Here is a 17868-nt window from a genome sequence, read left to right on the forward strand (position 1 = left end):
TAGACCTAGGGTTTGGACTTATGAGCCATGAGTGCTTCATCTACCCTAATGGAAAGGCCATTAATGGCTAATCTTTGAAGCTTAGTTATAAAGACACCTAATCCTACCTTGAACCCCCTTTCACCCTTTCTCCATTTATGAACCCTAAGTTGGGGATTCACCTCCATTTATGGGTTTCACCAACCCCGATGGAAGACCATAGAGGTGTGGTTTGTGGGTTGTTAAATAACATTGATTAAAGCCCCTTTCAAAACCCCAATACCCAAACCCATGAGTTTTCTTTCCATATGTATTTTAATGGAGAAAAACCTAATCGATCATGGGGTTTACAAACCCATGTTGGGTGTGTGCTATGGCACCTTGGTTGGAGTTGTTCTCATGGTCAAAGAGACCCCTAAAAACCCCTAAGAATACCCCATTTTAGTCCAAGACTTTGGGGCTGCAAAACCATTCTCGGAATGGCATGAACAAGAAGATCGCACGTGGACAGGCACATGCAAGTGCACGTCCCCGAGAAACTAGATCTCGCGGTGGGAAGTCCGAGAGGGACAGGCACATGGACAGGCACATGCAAGTGCCAGTCCCGAGAAAGATCTCGGTGGGAGGTCCAAGAGGGACAGGCACATGGACAGCACATGCAAGTGCCCCGAGAACCTAGATCTCGCGGTGGGAAAGTCCGAGAGGGACAGCACATGGACAGCACATGATATAGCCTTTTTGTATGTGCGGTCCCCTATTTTAGCCTTGTTTGATAACTTATGGGGCCCAACTCTTCTAGCCCTAAGGCACTAATCTCTCCCCACGTTGTACACTCTCTTTAGGTTGACCGACCCGGCTCGGGGCGTATTAGTACGTGGGACAGTGTACTTGGCATCGAACGCCGATTTGAAGAGCTCCGATCGACGATTGACCGAGAATCAAGGTGAGTGAGTTAAGCAAACGTCTTAATTTATGGAATGTTTGTGTGTCGTGTCTTGCGAATGTCATTCATGCATGTGTGCTATAATATATAATTATTAGTAAGATATAGGACGATATAAATGTTTAGATGTTGATAGGACTTTACATTCTTGTCTTGCGATATTATTTATTTATCGCACTATGGTGCGAATGGTGTTGGATTTAGTTATGGGACTCGGTGCGGTTGGTTGGACCCGAGGATTCCATAATATGGACTCACTCATGGCATGTAGATCTAGGGCTTCGAAGCGGGATCCAAGTGCCGGTGGGTCTTGGGCTTGAGATTGCCGTACTTGAAATTGCATTAGAGTTGTCCATTGCATTAGGTGGAAACGGGATGGTGACCGACCGACCGCCTTCGGTATTCACATCTCGTACTTGTATACGCACGTATGGGCTAGAGGGGCGAGAGGATAGCCGGCCGCACGTATTTCGGTATCTATGGACTCGGCCTCGGCCTATGCACATGCGTACCTCACTCATACAATAGGTGAATGCTGGCTAGGATAAATGTTTACCCAAGTACTATGACCCTTACCGACGGGGGTTAGGTGTCGGTCAAATCCGTGGGTTCCGACCGTTATTCGGGTATACCCACCCGGAAGTTCGGCGCCAACCGTATTTTGGGCCGAACGCCAGGACGGGATTTGACTCGGGGTTTGCGTATATCTCTTGGTGGAGACCGTGACAAGAGCTTCCAGCGCGACTCGGGTTTGTCATCGCCGGTATACCATCCGTTTATGGTACCGATGTCGGGATGCTACCTAAGGTGTTGCTATAGTACTATACCTGACTTAGTTGTGTGTTAGGTGGATAACAATAAAACTATACATCATCATTCATTCATGTAGCATGATTGTAAATTGTATGTGATGTACGGTCTACCTTGGTGGTATGGGACACCTTGGTATCCGTCCATCATGTATGGTTTGCGATCAACCCCATTCATTATTATTATTGTGTATGCTTGTGTGGCTTAGCCACTCATTGGGCTCGATTGGAGCTCACTCCTCGAGGAAACATATTTTTAGTTGATGCAGGTACATTCGAGCATGACGGCACGGAGTTCAAGACTCCGATGAAGGTCATGAAGAGTGGTGGACTTCGGAGTATGAGGATCATGGACCGGAGTGCTATGTGAGATGTGTTCCACGAGGAACAGTGATTCTTGGCTGGTGGCCATCTTTTGTTACACTTTGATAAACTATTTTTCGATTCAAAGGTGTATTCTTTTATTCCTTTCTTGATAAGTGTATTTATTATACGGTGATAATACATAGATCCCGATTAGAACCCATTGATATGAAGGGGTAAATTTGAATAGACAATATTTTATATGCTATCACCTAGCTTCTCGCTAACTCGATGTTATTAATATTAATCCTTTCCTTTTACCTATTATTTGTCGTTGTGAATGAGTTAGTCTTGGGTATCGCATCGTGATTCTGGTGGTTAGAGAGCGTATTGGTACGCTCTAGTTGCATTCCCCGTGGTTCAGGGATGGGGTGTGATGACTTGGTATCAAAGCGTGATGCTCTACCTCATGGACTAACTCAGTATTCACACGACCCGATTTACTCTAAATTAGGGTTAAATATTAAAAGCCTTAACCACAAACAAGAATCAAGACAACAAGGGAGAATATATAAATTTTTGATAGAACAATGCTTTGATAATACAAATAAAGGTAGGAGACTTCCATAGAACATAAACCAGTTTAGAAATGAAGGAATGAAGAAAAGATGAGAAACTACACATTAAACCCTAGGAGTTACAAAAAAAAAAAAAAAAAAAGGATATATACTAAGGTTTATGAGGGTAAAGTCATGAACAATGATGTAAAATATAATGATAATTGGGATCAGCCTAACCATAAAAAGCTAGCTATCGGTGAGAGACTCTCCGCAGGACTTGTTACGTAGGCTAATGATTAGGGGAAATTATCTTTCATTTTTCTAGTAGCCTCCGTGGATCTGCCCGCTTTCTTTGGGAACCACCTAGAAATTTTGAGTATTGGTCCTAAGTACCCTTGGTTAAGCCTATGGCCCCACATGTCTCTCAGAAAGCCATTTTTTGGACTTGTTGGTAAATCTACCGGGAATGCTTGGGATTGGCTTGGTGTATGGGCCTGGTACGTTCGGGGACCTTGTCCAGAGGGAAACCCTAGATTTGTGTCTAGATTCTCAAGGGACGGTGAAAATATATATATATATATATATATATATAGGCACGTAGTTGAATCTCGATATGTCTATACACCCACGAACCGATGGATATCTAGAAAGGATAATTTAGGACGGATGCTAGGAGGTATGGATTATATCATGTAGTTGGAAGAGAATGATAGATCTAGCAATTTAAGTTGATGAACAAGTATTATATCGGGTGTTAGTGTAGCCAAGTGCGATCAAGAACAAAAAGGCTGGGCTCGAAGGATTCGACAAAACTTTGCTCAACAATAGATATAAGTGGAGTAATGGGTCCCTGAATGTCCCCTCCGTTATTGGGAGTGAACAGAGGGATTCCATCAATATTCCAATTCATTCTAAAGTGAGTTAGGTATTGGAGGATCGGAAGTGAAAGTCCTCATAGGAAAAGCCAGGTAAGCAAAGTAGTACAGCCTTGTGTCATTCAACCCAAAATTTTAGGAGTACAAATACTGGACGAAGTATACGGAAATAGTTGCGTCTTTCTATTTATAGAAGTATAAGCTCAGAGTTTGATTTTCACTGGGTCCTTATATACACTGGACTTTATATTAACTAAACCGGAATTGATTTGTACCATTGTGTAAGGTGGATACTATTAGAGGACAAATCAATACAACTTAGTTTAAGCTAAATAACTAAGCAATCCCGGAGCGGAAGTTGAGCACAGTTTTAACCCCTCTATCTGGCACTATCCAATACCATTTAAGCAAAGCCAATGTGGTGGCAGATGCACTTAGTAGGAAATCACAAACCCTTCCTTGGCAGCCTTAACAGTCAATGGGCAGCTCATAGAGGAGGCTAGAAGAATGGAGTTGGAAGTGTTAGTTGGTGATGCTACTATGTTATTCGCCGCCTTGACAATACAACCCTCATCAATAGAGAAGATCAAAGTAGCCCAACCTACTGATGCAGAATTCCAAAAAGTGATGGATGGCATTCGGAAAGAGACGCAGGAGGAATCAGATTTTACCTTATCCGAAAATGGCATCCTTCGATTCGGGGTAGGTTGTGTGTACCCAATGATGAGAAGTTGAGGAAAGAAATTATGAGTGAAGCCCATTGTTCTCCATACTCATCCATCCCAGCAGCACCAAGATGTACAAGGATTTGAAGCTACACTTTTGGTGGATAGGCATGAAAGCTGATGTGGCAACATTTGTATCGAAATGCCTCACCTGTCGCGAAGGTAAAGGCGGAGAGACATCGACCCTACGGATTACTACGTCGCTTCCCATCCCAAAGTGGAAGTGGGAGCACATCACCATGGACTTTGTCACGGGTTACCCCGCACGATTAGGGGTGTTGATGCCATATGGGTGATTGTGGATCGGCTCACCAAGACCGCACACTTCATTCCGATTAAGGTAACCTACCCAATGGAAAAGCTAGCAAAGTTGTACATGGACAATATTGTTCACCGCATGGGGTTCCAGTAAGCATCATCTCCGATCGTGATCCCAGGTTCACATCCAGATTTTGGGATGGTTTCAGAAGGCTATGGGTACACTATTGAACTTTAGCACGGCCTTCCACCCACGAGACCGATGGGCGTCAGGCGGACCATACGGATAACGGAAGACATGCTCGGGCTTGTGCCATTGATTTGAAGGGTAGTTGGGATGAACATATCTCACTTATTGAATTTGCTTACAACAACGAGTTACCAAACTACCATTGGTATGGCACCGTACGAAGCACGCGTATGGTAGAAAGTGTAGGACACCACTGCATGGACGAGGTTGGTGAGCGAAGAATTTTGGGGCCCGAATTGATACAAGCCACATGTGAAAAGGTAGATTTGATTAGAGACCGAATCAAGGTGGCCGTCAAAGGCGAAAAGCTATCTGACTTGAAGAGAAAGGACCTTGAGTTTACTATAGGTGATAAGGTATTCCTTGGGTATCACCAACAAATGGCGTGCTACGATTCGTAAGAAGGGGAAACTGAGCCCTAGGTACATCGGACCATATGAAATCCTGGCAAGGATTGGACATGCATCGTGGCGCATCGCCCCATCTTTAGTCGGTGTTCATGATGTATTTCACATATCTATGTTGAGGAAGTACGTTGCGGATCCGACCCACGTGTTGACCCAAGAATTACCTGAACTCTTCGAGGACCCGACTTACGTCGAGGAGCCGTGAAGATTCTTGAGAGGAATGAGCATAATCTTGAAATCGTGTCGTCTCTTATGTTAAGGTACGATGGAGAAACCATTCGACGAGGAGGCATCTTGGGAGCGCGAGAGCGAGATTCGAGCAACGCATCCCCATCTATTCAACATGACAGTACGTTTTAATTTTGAGGACAAAATTCTTATAAGGTGGGGAGGATGTTAAATCCGTGCCCAAAACCCGCTTAAAACTCGCTCGACCACCGGTCCGGTTTGAACCTTTTATGTAGAACCGGGAGCGGAGTACGCTCGTGAACTGTGGACCATGATACTCAAGCCATCCCACAAGATTGTTGACCGTGACTCTAGAGAAGTCGTCGAGGATAGGTACATCGACAGAGATAGGGGAAAGTTTGTCTTCGAGGTGCATTCCTAGCATTTCCTTATTTCGAGATCCCGCCCTCGCTGGTGTACCCGTTCCCACTTATAGATGATTGGGAGTAAGTTAATATCCTAATAACTCATGAGTATAAATACTAGAATGGGCTTAGGACCTGATGTTCCTTCTAATCATATTATGGGCCTAGTAGTATAATGGGCCCAATAACTTAAAATGAACCTAAAGACCTAAGACAACCAAACATGACTTAAGACTAAAGTGAGGTAAATAGGGGTCAATCCACTATTCACCTCACAATAGAAAACCTAAATCGTGGAGAGGAAAGGAGAGAAGGAAAGAAAGAAGAAGAAGAAGAAGGAAGAGAGGTGGAACCCAAGCTTACTCTCCTACATTGGTGAGCATTCTCTCTCTCTCTCTCTCTCTCACTTCCTAATTTATAGACCTAGGGTTTGGACTTATGAGCCATGAGTGCTTCATCTACCCTAATGGAAAGGCCATTAATGGCTAATCTTTGAAGCTTAGTTATAAAGACACCTAATCCTACCTTGAACCCCCTTTCACCCTTTCTCCATTTATGAACCCTAAGTTGGGGATTCACCTCCATTTATGGGTTTCACCAACCCTGATGGAAGACCATAGAGGTGTGGTTTGTGGGTTGTTAAATAACATTGATTAAAGCCCCTTTCAAAACCCCAATACCCAAACCCATGAGTTTTCTTTCCATATGTATTTTAATGGAGAAAAACCTAATCGATCATGGGGTTTACAAACCCATGTTGGGTGTGTGCTATGGCACCTTGGTTGGAGTTGTTCTCATGGTCAAAGAGACCCCTAAAAACCCCTAAGAATACCCCATTTTAGTCCAAGACTTTGGGGCTGCAAAACCATTCTCGGAATGGCATGAACAGCAAGATCGCACGTGGACAGCACATGCAAGTGCCATCCCGAGAAACTAGATCTGCCGGTGGGAAGTCCGAGAGGGGCAGGCACATGGACAGCACATGCAAGTGCAGTCCACGAGAAAGATCTGCGGTGGGAGGTCCAAGAGGGACAGCACATGGACAGGCACATGCAAGTGCGTCCCCGAGAACCTAGATCTCGCGGTGGGAAAGTCCGAGAGGGACAGGCACATGGACAGCACATGATATAGCCTTCTTGTATGTGCGGTCCCCTATTTTAGCCTTGTTTGATAACTTATGGGGCCCAACTCTTCTAGCCCTAAGGCACTAATCTCTCCCCACGTTGTACACTCTCTTTAGGTTGACCGACCCGGCTCGGGGCGTATTAGTACGTGGGACAGGTGTACTTGGCATCGAACGTCGATTTGAAGAGCTCCGCATCGACGATTACCGAGAATCAAGGTGAGTGAGTTAAGCAAACGTCTTAATTTATGGAATGTTTGTGTGTCGTGTCTTGCGAATGTCATTCATGCATGTGTGCTATAATATATAATTATTAGTAAGATATAGGACGATATAAATGTTTAGATGTTGATAGGACTTTACATTCTTGTCTTGCGATATTATTTATTTTCTTGCACTATGGTGCGAATGGTGTTGGATTTAGTTATGGGACTCGGGTGCCGGTTGGTGCTGGACCGAGGATTCCATAATATGGACTCACTCATGGCATGTAGATCTAGGGCTTCGGGCGGGATCCAAGTGCCGGTGGGTGCTGGGCTTGAGATTGCCGTACTTGAAATTGCATTAGAGTTGTCCATTGCATTAGGTGGAAACGGGATGGTGACCGACCAGCGCCTTCGGTATTCACATCTCGTACTTGTATACGCACGTATGGGCTAGAGGGGCGAGAGGATAGCCGGCCGACCGTATTTCGGTATCTATGGACTCGGCCTCGGCCTATGCACATGCGTACCTCACTCATACAATAGGTGAATGCTGGCTAGGATAAATGTTTACCCAAGACTATGACCCTTACCGACGGGGGTTAGGTGTCGGTCAAATCCGTGGGTTCCGACCGTTATTCGGGTATACCCACCGGGAAGTTCGGGCGCCAACCGTATTTTGGGCCGAACGCCGGGACGGGATTTGACTCGGGGTTTGCGATATCTCTTGGTGGAGACCGTACACAGAGCTTCCGGCGCGACTCGGGTTTGTCATCGCGGTATACCATCCGTTTATGGTACCGATGTCGGGATGCTACCTAAGGTGTTGCTATAGTACTATACCGACTTAGTTGTGTGTTAGGTGGATAACAATAAAACTATACATCATCATTCATTCATGTAGCATGATTGTAATTGTATGTGATGTACGGTCTACCTTGGTGGTATGGGACACCTTGGTATCCGTCCATCATGTATGGTTTGCATCAACCCCATTCATTATTATTATTGTGTATGCTTGTGTGGCTTAGCCACTCATTGGGCTCGATTGGAGCTCACTCCTCGAGGAAACATATTTTTAGTTGATGCGGTACATTCGAGCATGACGGCACGGAGTTCAAGACTCGATGAAGGTCATGAAGAGTGGTGGACTTGAGTATGAGGATCATGGACCGGAGTGCTATGTGAGATGTGTTCCACGAGGGAACAGTGATTCTTGGCTGGTGGCCATCTTTTGTTACACTTTGATAAACTATTTTCGATTCAAAGGTGTATTCTTTTATTCCTTTCTTGATAAGTGTATTTATTATACGTTGATAATACATAGATCCCGATTAGAACCCATTGATATGAAGGGGTAAATTTGAATAGACAATATTTTATATGCTATCACCTAGCTCTCGCTAACTCGATGTTATTAATATTAATCCTTTCCTTTTACCTATTATTTGTCGTTGTGAATGAGTTAGTCTTGGGTCGCATCGGTGATTTCGGTGGTTAGAGAGCGTATTGGTACGCTCCAGTTGCATTCCCCGTGGTTCAGGGATGGGGGTGTGACATAGGAAACGTTTGGTTACCTTAGAGCCGCAAACGAAGCTCCTCCTCCTCCAGATAATAGTTCTTCCACACCGAAGCAAGAGGTGGACTAACTTGATCAACACTTTGTCGCCATCAATCGTCCGCAACAGAGTAGAGGGCTGATGAGCGCATTTATGTGTGAAATCTTAGGGCATAAAACATACATTTTACCACATTGGACAGAATTACTTCGGTGCTTTCTTGTGCTTTTCAGATTTTAGGTAAATTCTTGTGAAAATGGAGCAAAAGATGCTAAGAATAGCCGGAAGCGCCCAGGAGTCGAGAAAATCAAGTTTAGATTAAGCACTAAAAGAATCACACCAATTAGTCAAATTTGAACGTGATTACAGTGGATGGGCTCCTTAGCATAATTTTGATTTTTTAATGATATGGATGCGTATCCCATCGAGTCAGCTTCGCAACAGTTCAAACGACACTTGATTCCGAGTTGAAACAAAGAAGTTACGACCGTTTCCGTGGACAGGGGTTTATTTGTAATTATTGATAGTCGGCCAGGGGCAAAATAAAGCAAAAGTTCGGATTCCAGGGGTCTTAGTACAATTATGAGAAGTTATCTTTCTGTCAGCCGAAAGATTCCATTTGGAAGGCTCTGAAGCAGTCCAACTTCAACTTGAGATATCTTGGGCTCCCGAATTCCAAATTGGACGAAATTTGGATCTATTTTGGGTGATTTTTCGTAAGGAATACAACAGTGAGACCCATATAAGCATCCCATGCTCCACGTTTTTGGAAGGACAGATTTGATATTTCATTAATTGTGAATGGAATCCTAGTCATCACCCTTGCTCTCTCTTTTCAAGGGCATTTTTGGAATTCTACTTGGGATAGATTTATTTTGAAAGATATTCTCTCACCTATGGAAGGTTGAAAAGTCAAAGATGCTTTGATCTCATTGCTTGAAGAAGATATCTACAAAGAAAATGAAGCACAAGTTAGAATTAGAAAGTTAATTTTTAATAAATAGAAGGTTTATGTATCTAGGATTCTTTTCTCCCCCTCTTTCTATTTTTCTTCTTTTTTCTTGGGATTCAAGGCAATGTAAAGGAGGAAGGAGAAGAGAATATTCTCTTTTCTTAGGGAATATTTCTCCTACCACTCCCCTCTTCTCTCTTCTCCCTTTCCCCTATAAATACCCCTTGCCCTTTGGGTTGTAAGAAGTTAGTTCCAGTTCAGTTTTTAAGTTAGTTTTAGTTTAGTTTTAATTCAGTTTTTAGTTAAATTATGAAATTTCTTCTCTTCTTTTCCTTCTAAATTGTGATTTTTGGCTTTCTAGTTGTTAGTTTTGATTTCATAAGATTAGTTCTTTCAAGTTCTTAGTTTTGATTTCATAAGTCTAGTTTAATGGTTGTAATAGTTTTAGTTTAAAGCTTCCTAGTCTAAGTTCCTCTGTTGACGACAAGACTTGGAGATTTAGAAGAGGAAGCCATGGTAAGTTTATTCAAGCACATCAAGGTATCTCATTCTCTAAACCCTTAATCTCATTCTCCCTCTCCTCTATCTCTCTCTGTCTTTTTCTTCTTCTCCCTCTATTTTTTTTATATGGCTATGGTTTGTGGATACACTTTTATTCCCTTATTTCTTTTTATGTGGTTGTGAAGTATGGCTGCATTCTTTTTATTCCTTCAAATTTGCGTTAGTTTGATAGGTTAGATGCTCATGTGTTAGGATGCCAATTTAATCCCTTAATTTTGTTAGGTGCTTATGAGATAGGATGCATTAATTTTCATTAGTTTAATTAGTTTAATTTAACACTTTAATTTGGTTCACTTTGCATTACTTTTAAGTTAGTTAAATAGAGTGGCGTATATCTCCTCGTGTTCGACCTGTAGCTACAATTGACCCATACGCTTGCGGTAATTATTTTAACAAAAACAAGGACCAATCACCAATTTCTTGGGTTTCACAAAACCCTTGCATACATTCACACCTCAAAAGAGAAGAGGAGAAAAAGAGAAGGCTTGGGAGAGAGAGAGTGTCACACCCCAAACCACCCCTTGGGAGGATTAGGTAGGTGACCCGAATTGCATGTCGACAATCCGTCAAATCCCATGGATCTAGAAGCAGTTAATCCATTCATAGACACACATCCACCGTAATACAACATGTAAAACTCAGAGTGCTATAAAAAACTATATTTACATTAAAATATAAGAGAAGCGTAGCAGTACAGGAAATGATGATATATACATTAATGAGTCTGATCATTCCCTCTCTCACTCCCACAGACAGAACAGTAGTAACTATCATATACATCTTCTAAGACAAAAGAAAATATACACAGGGCGAGGTAACTCAAGCCCCAAAAAGAAGAAGGAAACTAAAAACAGAAACGAGGAAAAACTCCTGTCCAAAACAAAAAGGAGTCCCCAAGACAAAAAGCATCAACAAAAACACCTTCGCGGGTTATCTTCAGTAACCACTGAGAATACTCGCATCAACGGTAAGACCCCTATCGGGGTCCACACCAATATAGTCATAACCACCATGGCTCTCCTCTGGGTAATAAGCCTCCCCGCCACAGTGACATCTACTTGCAGAATCATCTAACAGAAAATATGTATAATTGAGTGTGAGCTCCACTGAGCCCGTGAATGAAACATATCATCATGCATGCATATGCAATCACAACCAATATGGATCCTACATGGAGTGCAGTCCAATTATTTATTAGCCACCTCACATCACAACTAAGGCAGGTTAGTGCTACTACAATCCCCAATACATGTATCCCTAGTGCGGGCTTTTAACCCCTCCCCGCGATACACCCATTGAGTTGTCAGAGAGGACCAGTCAGCTCCTGCATTCGTTCACCAAGGTCAGCCCGACCAGCCCTCTATGATTAACCTGTGAGGCATCCATCCCTTTTTCTTTTCTTTCTTTTCTTTTCTGCTTATAGCTCGGCACATAGCCCATAATCACATTTCTTTTCTTTTCATTTTTTTTCTTTTCTTTTCTCATATATATGGTCACTCTCACAGGCATCCAACACCTTAACCCCTGTTGGTAAGGGTGTGTAGCATGGGTGATGAAACTCTAATCCCATGTCTATATGGCATAGTATGAGTCGGGCGGTGCCAACCATATCCCATTCTACGGGCTACCACAGGCTTCATTTCCAAGCCGACTACAGCATCTAGTCTAGCATTCACATTCAACGTATAGTATTCATCCATAATTTCCAGTAGTCAAAACACTATTGTTTTGAGGTTTCAAGATTCATGAATTAAATATGTAACATAGTATTATTATGATAAGATTCAATTCAGCATATTAATTATGTTACATCTACATACTCGACGACATTCTACTCACCTTGGTCTGGTTCTATAGGTTTAGTTGTTGTTTCAGTTTCGGCCAGTGTTTGGCAGTGCACCTCGAGTGCGGGATCAAATCCTAAAGTATTAAATCAGAAATGTGTTATTTAATATTCAAAACTATTTTTTGGATGTCCTAGTGTTGGTCGAGGCTCACTGGTCTAACTCGGTGCTCAGTCTAGTGTCACTTGGAATTCTCCGGGTCTTGCACTGGGCCATAGGGTCCATGTCCCGGTGCATCATCCGAAGATGTGGATCAGAGTCAAATCTGGTATTTGCCAGTGTAACAAGTTGTACATGGTCTTGATAGTCTCACAAATCAGTCTTCAGGTCAGCAGTTCAGCTGGACCATCACTGGCAGGGTACCCCATGTACAAATATTAATGGACAGATGTGAGGAGGGGTATTTTGGTCATTTTCCACCTCCTTACACTATTTAAGGCCCACTGGTGAAGGCCTCACGGGACATCAATTCAGCCCATTTCCATTCCCTGGGTGATTCTCTAGGTGACAGGGCAATCACACAGTGCATCGCCCAGAGCCTGTTTAAAGCGTGAACAAGCTCCAAAACTTGGATTTTTCTTCATAGGCAGAGCCTAGGTCGATCCTCAATGCATGTAGAGTTGTTGTGGACCCCCTGGAGAGTGGATTCCAATGGTCCACATGGATCATGGCCTAGGCCCACCATTTAGCAGCTAGCAACTGTCCAGCCAGCTCAGAGAGCAGCTGCCCAGCTGTGTCTCAGCTCAAGGCCACATTTTGGTCAACATGCAAGGACTATTTTACGTGTAAAATCATGGTAGTAGGCTGTTCCTACAAAGATCCAGGCAAGGGCTAGCTTGCATGTATAGATCCAAGCCCAGACTGCCTGTTCTGGGTGCAACAAGGCAGTGCAGTCTGGCACAGAGACTGATCTCAATCTCAGGTGTTCAACAGCAGGTTAACCACATGAAAATACTCAGATCTTCCATGCAACAGGTTTGCATGTTAGATCTGAGGCAGCACAAGGCAGCCCCCAGGTGTTCTGGGCTGTCCTTGGCCAGTTGCACCTCAGTAGAGCGACCCATAGGAGAAAATAGGAAATAGCAGCATAATGAGGTATAGATGTATACCTGAGGTTGGTGAGCTGCTGGGATCAGGGATGGATGACCTACCCTGGTTCTCCTTCTTCCTTCCTCTTTTTCTTCCTTTCTCTCTCTTTTCCTTCTCTTCTCCTCTCCTTTCTCTCCTCCACGATATGAATAGTGTAGGGTTTTATTTTGGGTTGGGGCCCTTCTATTTATAGGTCAGCCATGACTAGGGCCTGTTTGGCTGCCAGCCCCATACTCCAAAATGCATTCTTCAAACTGATTATGGGCTATTATGGCCACTTTGGTGGGATCCACAGGGGTCCAAAGGTAGGTAATGGTTCCCAAGACTCCCATCTACCCCTAGAGGGTATCCATGGTCTGTATGGGTGGTCCCCACTTGTCTGGAGTTCAAATTAATCATATTAGCCCCTCTGGGCAATTCACTGGGTGATAGGTCAATCGCCCAGTGCATCATCCAAAGAATACAGCAAGGCTATAATCTCATAGTGCTTACAAAGGGCTTGGGCCTTGCACCTACATCTCACCCAGGGTCCAATACACATCTTTCCAGGTGTGGGCCCCACATTTATGGATAGGAGAGAGAATACCTAGAGTTTATGCAGTATATTAAGTAGTGTGCAATGGAACTACATGGAACTGCAATCCACCTTCTGGCAGATATGTAGGAGGTCATCCTCAATGGTTCAGCTACTGGAGTGATGCTCCACAGGGTGTTTGGATGATTGACTAGAGGTTTTTGTCCTTCATTTCAAATATCCAGCCAGTTAGGGGCAGGTTTGACATTTCTCCTCACCTTACAAAAATTTTGTCCTCGAAATTGGCTTAACTTGTAGCTCAAAAAGTTGGGGATATTTTTCCTGCATTTCCTCTTCGCGTTCCCACGATGCTTCCTCTATGGGACAGTTTGCCCATCGAACCTTGACGAATGCGATCAGCAGTTACAGAGGTTATGTTCTTTTTTGTCCAATATCTCCGTAGGCTGTTCTTCATAGGTCATATCTTTAGGTTCAGCAGAGAGCACATGTGCCGAGTTGTTGATGTACTTCCTTAGCATCGACACATGAAAAACATCATGGATGCCTTACTAGGATGGCGGTAATGCCAACCGATATGCTACAGGTTCCACTCTGTTGAGGATTTCATAGGGACCAATGAATCTTGGGCTCAGCTTGCCCTTCTTGTTGAAACGTAGCAGTCCCTTTGTTGGAGACACTCAGAGGAATACCTTCTCTCCGACTCTAAATTCAATATTCTTCCTCCGATTATCGGCACAACTCTTCTGTCTAGATTGGGCCGCTTTAATCTTCTCTCTAATGATATCCACCTTCTTACAAGTTGCCTGTAACATTTCGGGCCCAAGATACTTCCATTCTCCGACTTCATCCCAATACAACGGGGTCCGGCACTTCCGACCAAAAAGAGCTTCATACGGTGCCATGCCAAGGGTGGAGTGGTAGCTATTGTTGTATGCAAATTCAACCAAAGGTATGTGGGCATTTCAACTGTCGTTCATTTCCAATATACAGGCTCTGAGCATATCCTCCAAAGTCTGAATTGTTCTTTCGGACTGTCCGTCCATCTGAGGATGGAAAGCCGTACTGAGATTTAGTTGAGATCTCAATGCCTTCTATAGACTTCTCCAAAATCTTGAGGTAAATCAGAGATCCCTATCAGATACAATGCTGATAGACACGCTGATCGTGTCGTTAACCGGTCAAAAATAAAACCCTAAATTAATCTAGTAAGTAGCAAGTAAGGGGTCGATCTACGGGGAACTGGAAGGTTAAATCACTAAGATGATTCGATGAAAGTGATGAAAATTAAATTGCAATAAATCTGGTTTTAAACTACGAACGAAAGAAACAAATCTAAGCTAACAACGATAAGCAAATATGGGAGAAGACTATCTTTAGGGTTCGAATCCCCAATGGGTTGCCATTCAATTCGGTTGCATGCTTCAGTTTATTATAACCACAGGCGTAATAATACCACAGAATGTAGGGTTCCTCCTAGGTATGGACTATCTTGACGAGTACTATCGTCCTTCGCTTACAGGGCTTGGCACGCTTAGTTCGTTCAGCTATAGTCCATCATCGGTACAACCAAATAAGAACAGAATACCATTGCTTGAATGAAAAATAATGAATCACAGAAACAGAATTTTCCAACTAAATACATCTATTAAAATCATCCAAATAGGGATGGGGTCTCAACATCAAGCAATCAAAAATGCAAACCAGAATTTTCAATAGCGAACACCATTAGTTCATCTACACCTTAAGACAGAGGGAACTTAGCCAATCATGGTGCTAAAAGATAAAGGGCAGCAATGGTGACGACGATCTATGGCGATGAAGCTGCTGGAACGTTGATCCTCCTCCCCTTGCTGAACCCAAGATTCAAAAACTAAAAAACAAAAGAAGAAAGAGGAAAATAGAAAGAAGAAGAGAAAGAGAGCACGGTTTGCTTGCTGCTTTTGAATTAATCTCCTCAATCTGTCTGTGGGTTTTATAGTTGATTTTTAAAAAGAATTTAATAATAAAAAGAAAAAGAGAACGTGAGAGATGGAAGAGAGGTAGAGATAGAGAATCCGTGAGGGATTTGGGAATTAGGGGTAGTGAGATGGGAGATTAGGATATGGGCAGCATATGGGATTAGAAGAGAGAAAGGAACGTGAGAGAGGAGATTAGGTGGGATTTTAAAAACTAAACAAAGATAAAGCTAAAAGGGAATCCGGTTGGAATAGGAGAGTAAAAGAGAAAGAGAGAGGTAACATGTGAGATAGGGATGGCTTTTTTAAAATTAGAAAAAGATTAAAAAAAAAATAAAGAAAAAAAGAAAAAATAAAGATAGAATAGGGTTTGGATTAGGAAACTAAGAGAGAGTGAAAGATAACATGTAAGATGGGGATGAGAGAGATAGAATGTGGTAGATTGGGATATGGGGAGAAGAGAGAGGGCAGTAAGGCTGGCGTGTGGAGGAGAGCTCTCCTTCTTAGTAGCTTGCTAGAAAAGAGGAAAGAAAATAAAATAAAATAAAAATCCAACCAATCCCTAACAAACTAGAGTCCTAACTAAGGAATTAGGAAGATAAAATAGCTTTAGGAAAGTGGAATCCGTGGAATTTGAATAAAATAATAATAAAAAAGGAAAGTGAATGGGAGAAAGAAGAAAAAGAAAAAAATAAGTAAAACATATGAAATATATGGAAGAGAGAAAATAAAATAGAAGAGAGAGAAAATAGGGGAGGATATTCGTCCAACAATGAAGGAGGGGCCCACTTGTATTATGCCAGTCAATCTTCCTTGGTTCTGTGCTCGGGCTTGCATTTCAATTCATTTTCCGACCCATTATTCTTTCTGGCTCAAAAAGAATAATCGCATGAATGGACTCCAAAACCGATGCGTACTTTTAATGCAACATGTCCATCTTGCTCAGAATACAGCTCTCTTTGTAACCATGAAAAGAAACTGGACCACTTTACGTGTAAATTAGAATATATGATGCCTGATAGTCCAAAATAGCATGAAATCGCATAAAATACCTCTGTACCCTAAAAAAGATAGAAAATACCCAAGGTAGCTCCATTCTAAACAGATAAAAATGCAGAATTAAATGGAATAATTTCACACATAAATGTACTCATCACATGCCATGTAGGTGGACTATATTCTCAACGTATAGTTGGGCGAGCTTTTCCATCGAATAGTTTATTCTGATGGGAATAAAGTGAGAGGCTTTTGTTAGTCCATCCACAATCACCTAGATAGCATTCATCCATTTCCTGATGTTGGGTAGATTGGTTACAAAATCCATGGTAATTCTTTCCCATTTCCACTCAGGAATAGGGAGTGGCTGCAACAATCCATACAGTCGGTGTCTCTCCGCCTTTATTTGCTGGTAGGTGAGGCATTCGGACACGTATATAGCTATGGTTTGCTTCATCCCAATCCACTAATAATACTTCTTCAAGTCCTTGTACATCTTTGTGCTTCTAGGGTGGATTGAATAGGGTGAGTTATGTGTTGGGGTAAAATCCCCACATCACCCATTATGGTTTTGATGATAACAAATAAGTTAGTTGTACTAACTTGTATTATATTGTATAGAGAGCCTTCATAAGAGATGAGCATCAAGTAAGGGGGAGCATGTAAAAGCATGTAAGAATATGTAATAGCTTGATGCAACAAGACAAAGAATCAAGACAAAGATTCTAAAGAATATTGTGAAGTGAAGGACTACTTTCAAAGACCTCTATTCAAGCAACTCATTGAGATAGAAGACTTTAAAGCATTTGTTTATTTTTTGTATCAAGATGTATTTAAAGTTAAAGTCCACATGTAATGCACACACTCACGCATGCATCCATATAGAGTGACCTAGGAGGTATTTTTACATGGACTAAACCTAAGCTAATGGCCCCATACTTGTCCAAATATGGATTTAGCAATTTTCAACAAAATCAGCTGATCCGGCATACCGAATCCACTTTTAACTACAATAAACAGTCTCAGGTTTTTGCTCACAGTGACCAAACGGAACATGCAGAATCATGATCCGGCATACTGAATCACAATCCAGCATGCCGAATCATGATCCAGCATGCCGAATTGTAATATGACTGTTATGATTTAGCCATTGGTCAACGGATATATTCTATGATCCGGCATACCGAATTGGGAAACGGCATACCGGATTAGGACAGATTTATGTTCGAAATTAGCATTAAGTCTTAGATGCTTTGAGCACCTTTGCCTATAAATAGGTAAGCTCAATTAGGCTAATTACAATTAACAAAAATTAATCAAAGGCATCAAAAAGACATTGATCATTCAAA

The sequence above is a fragment of the Telopea speciosissima genome, chromosome 10, assembly GCF_018873765.1.
Source record: "Telopea speciosissima isolate NSW1024214 ecotype Mountain lineage chromosome 10, Tspe_v1, whole genome shotgun sequence".
Lineage (NCBI taxonomy): Eukaryota > Viridiplantae > Streptophyta > Magnoliopsida > Proteales > Proteaceae > Telopea > Telopea speciosissima.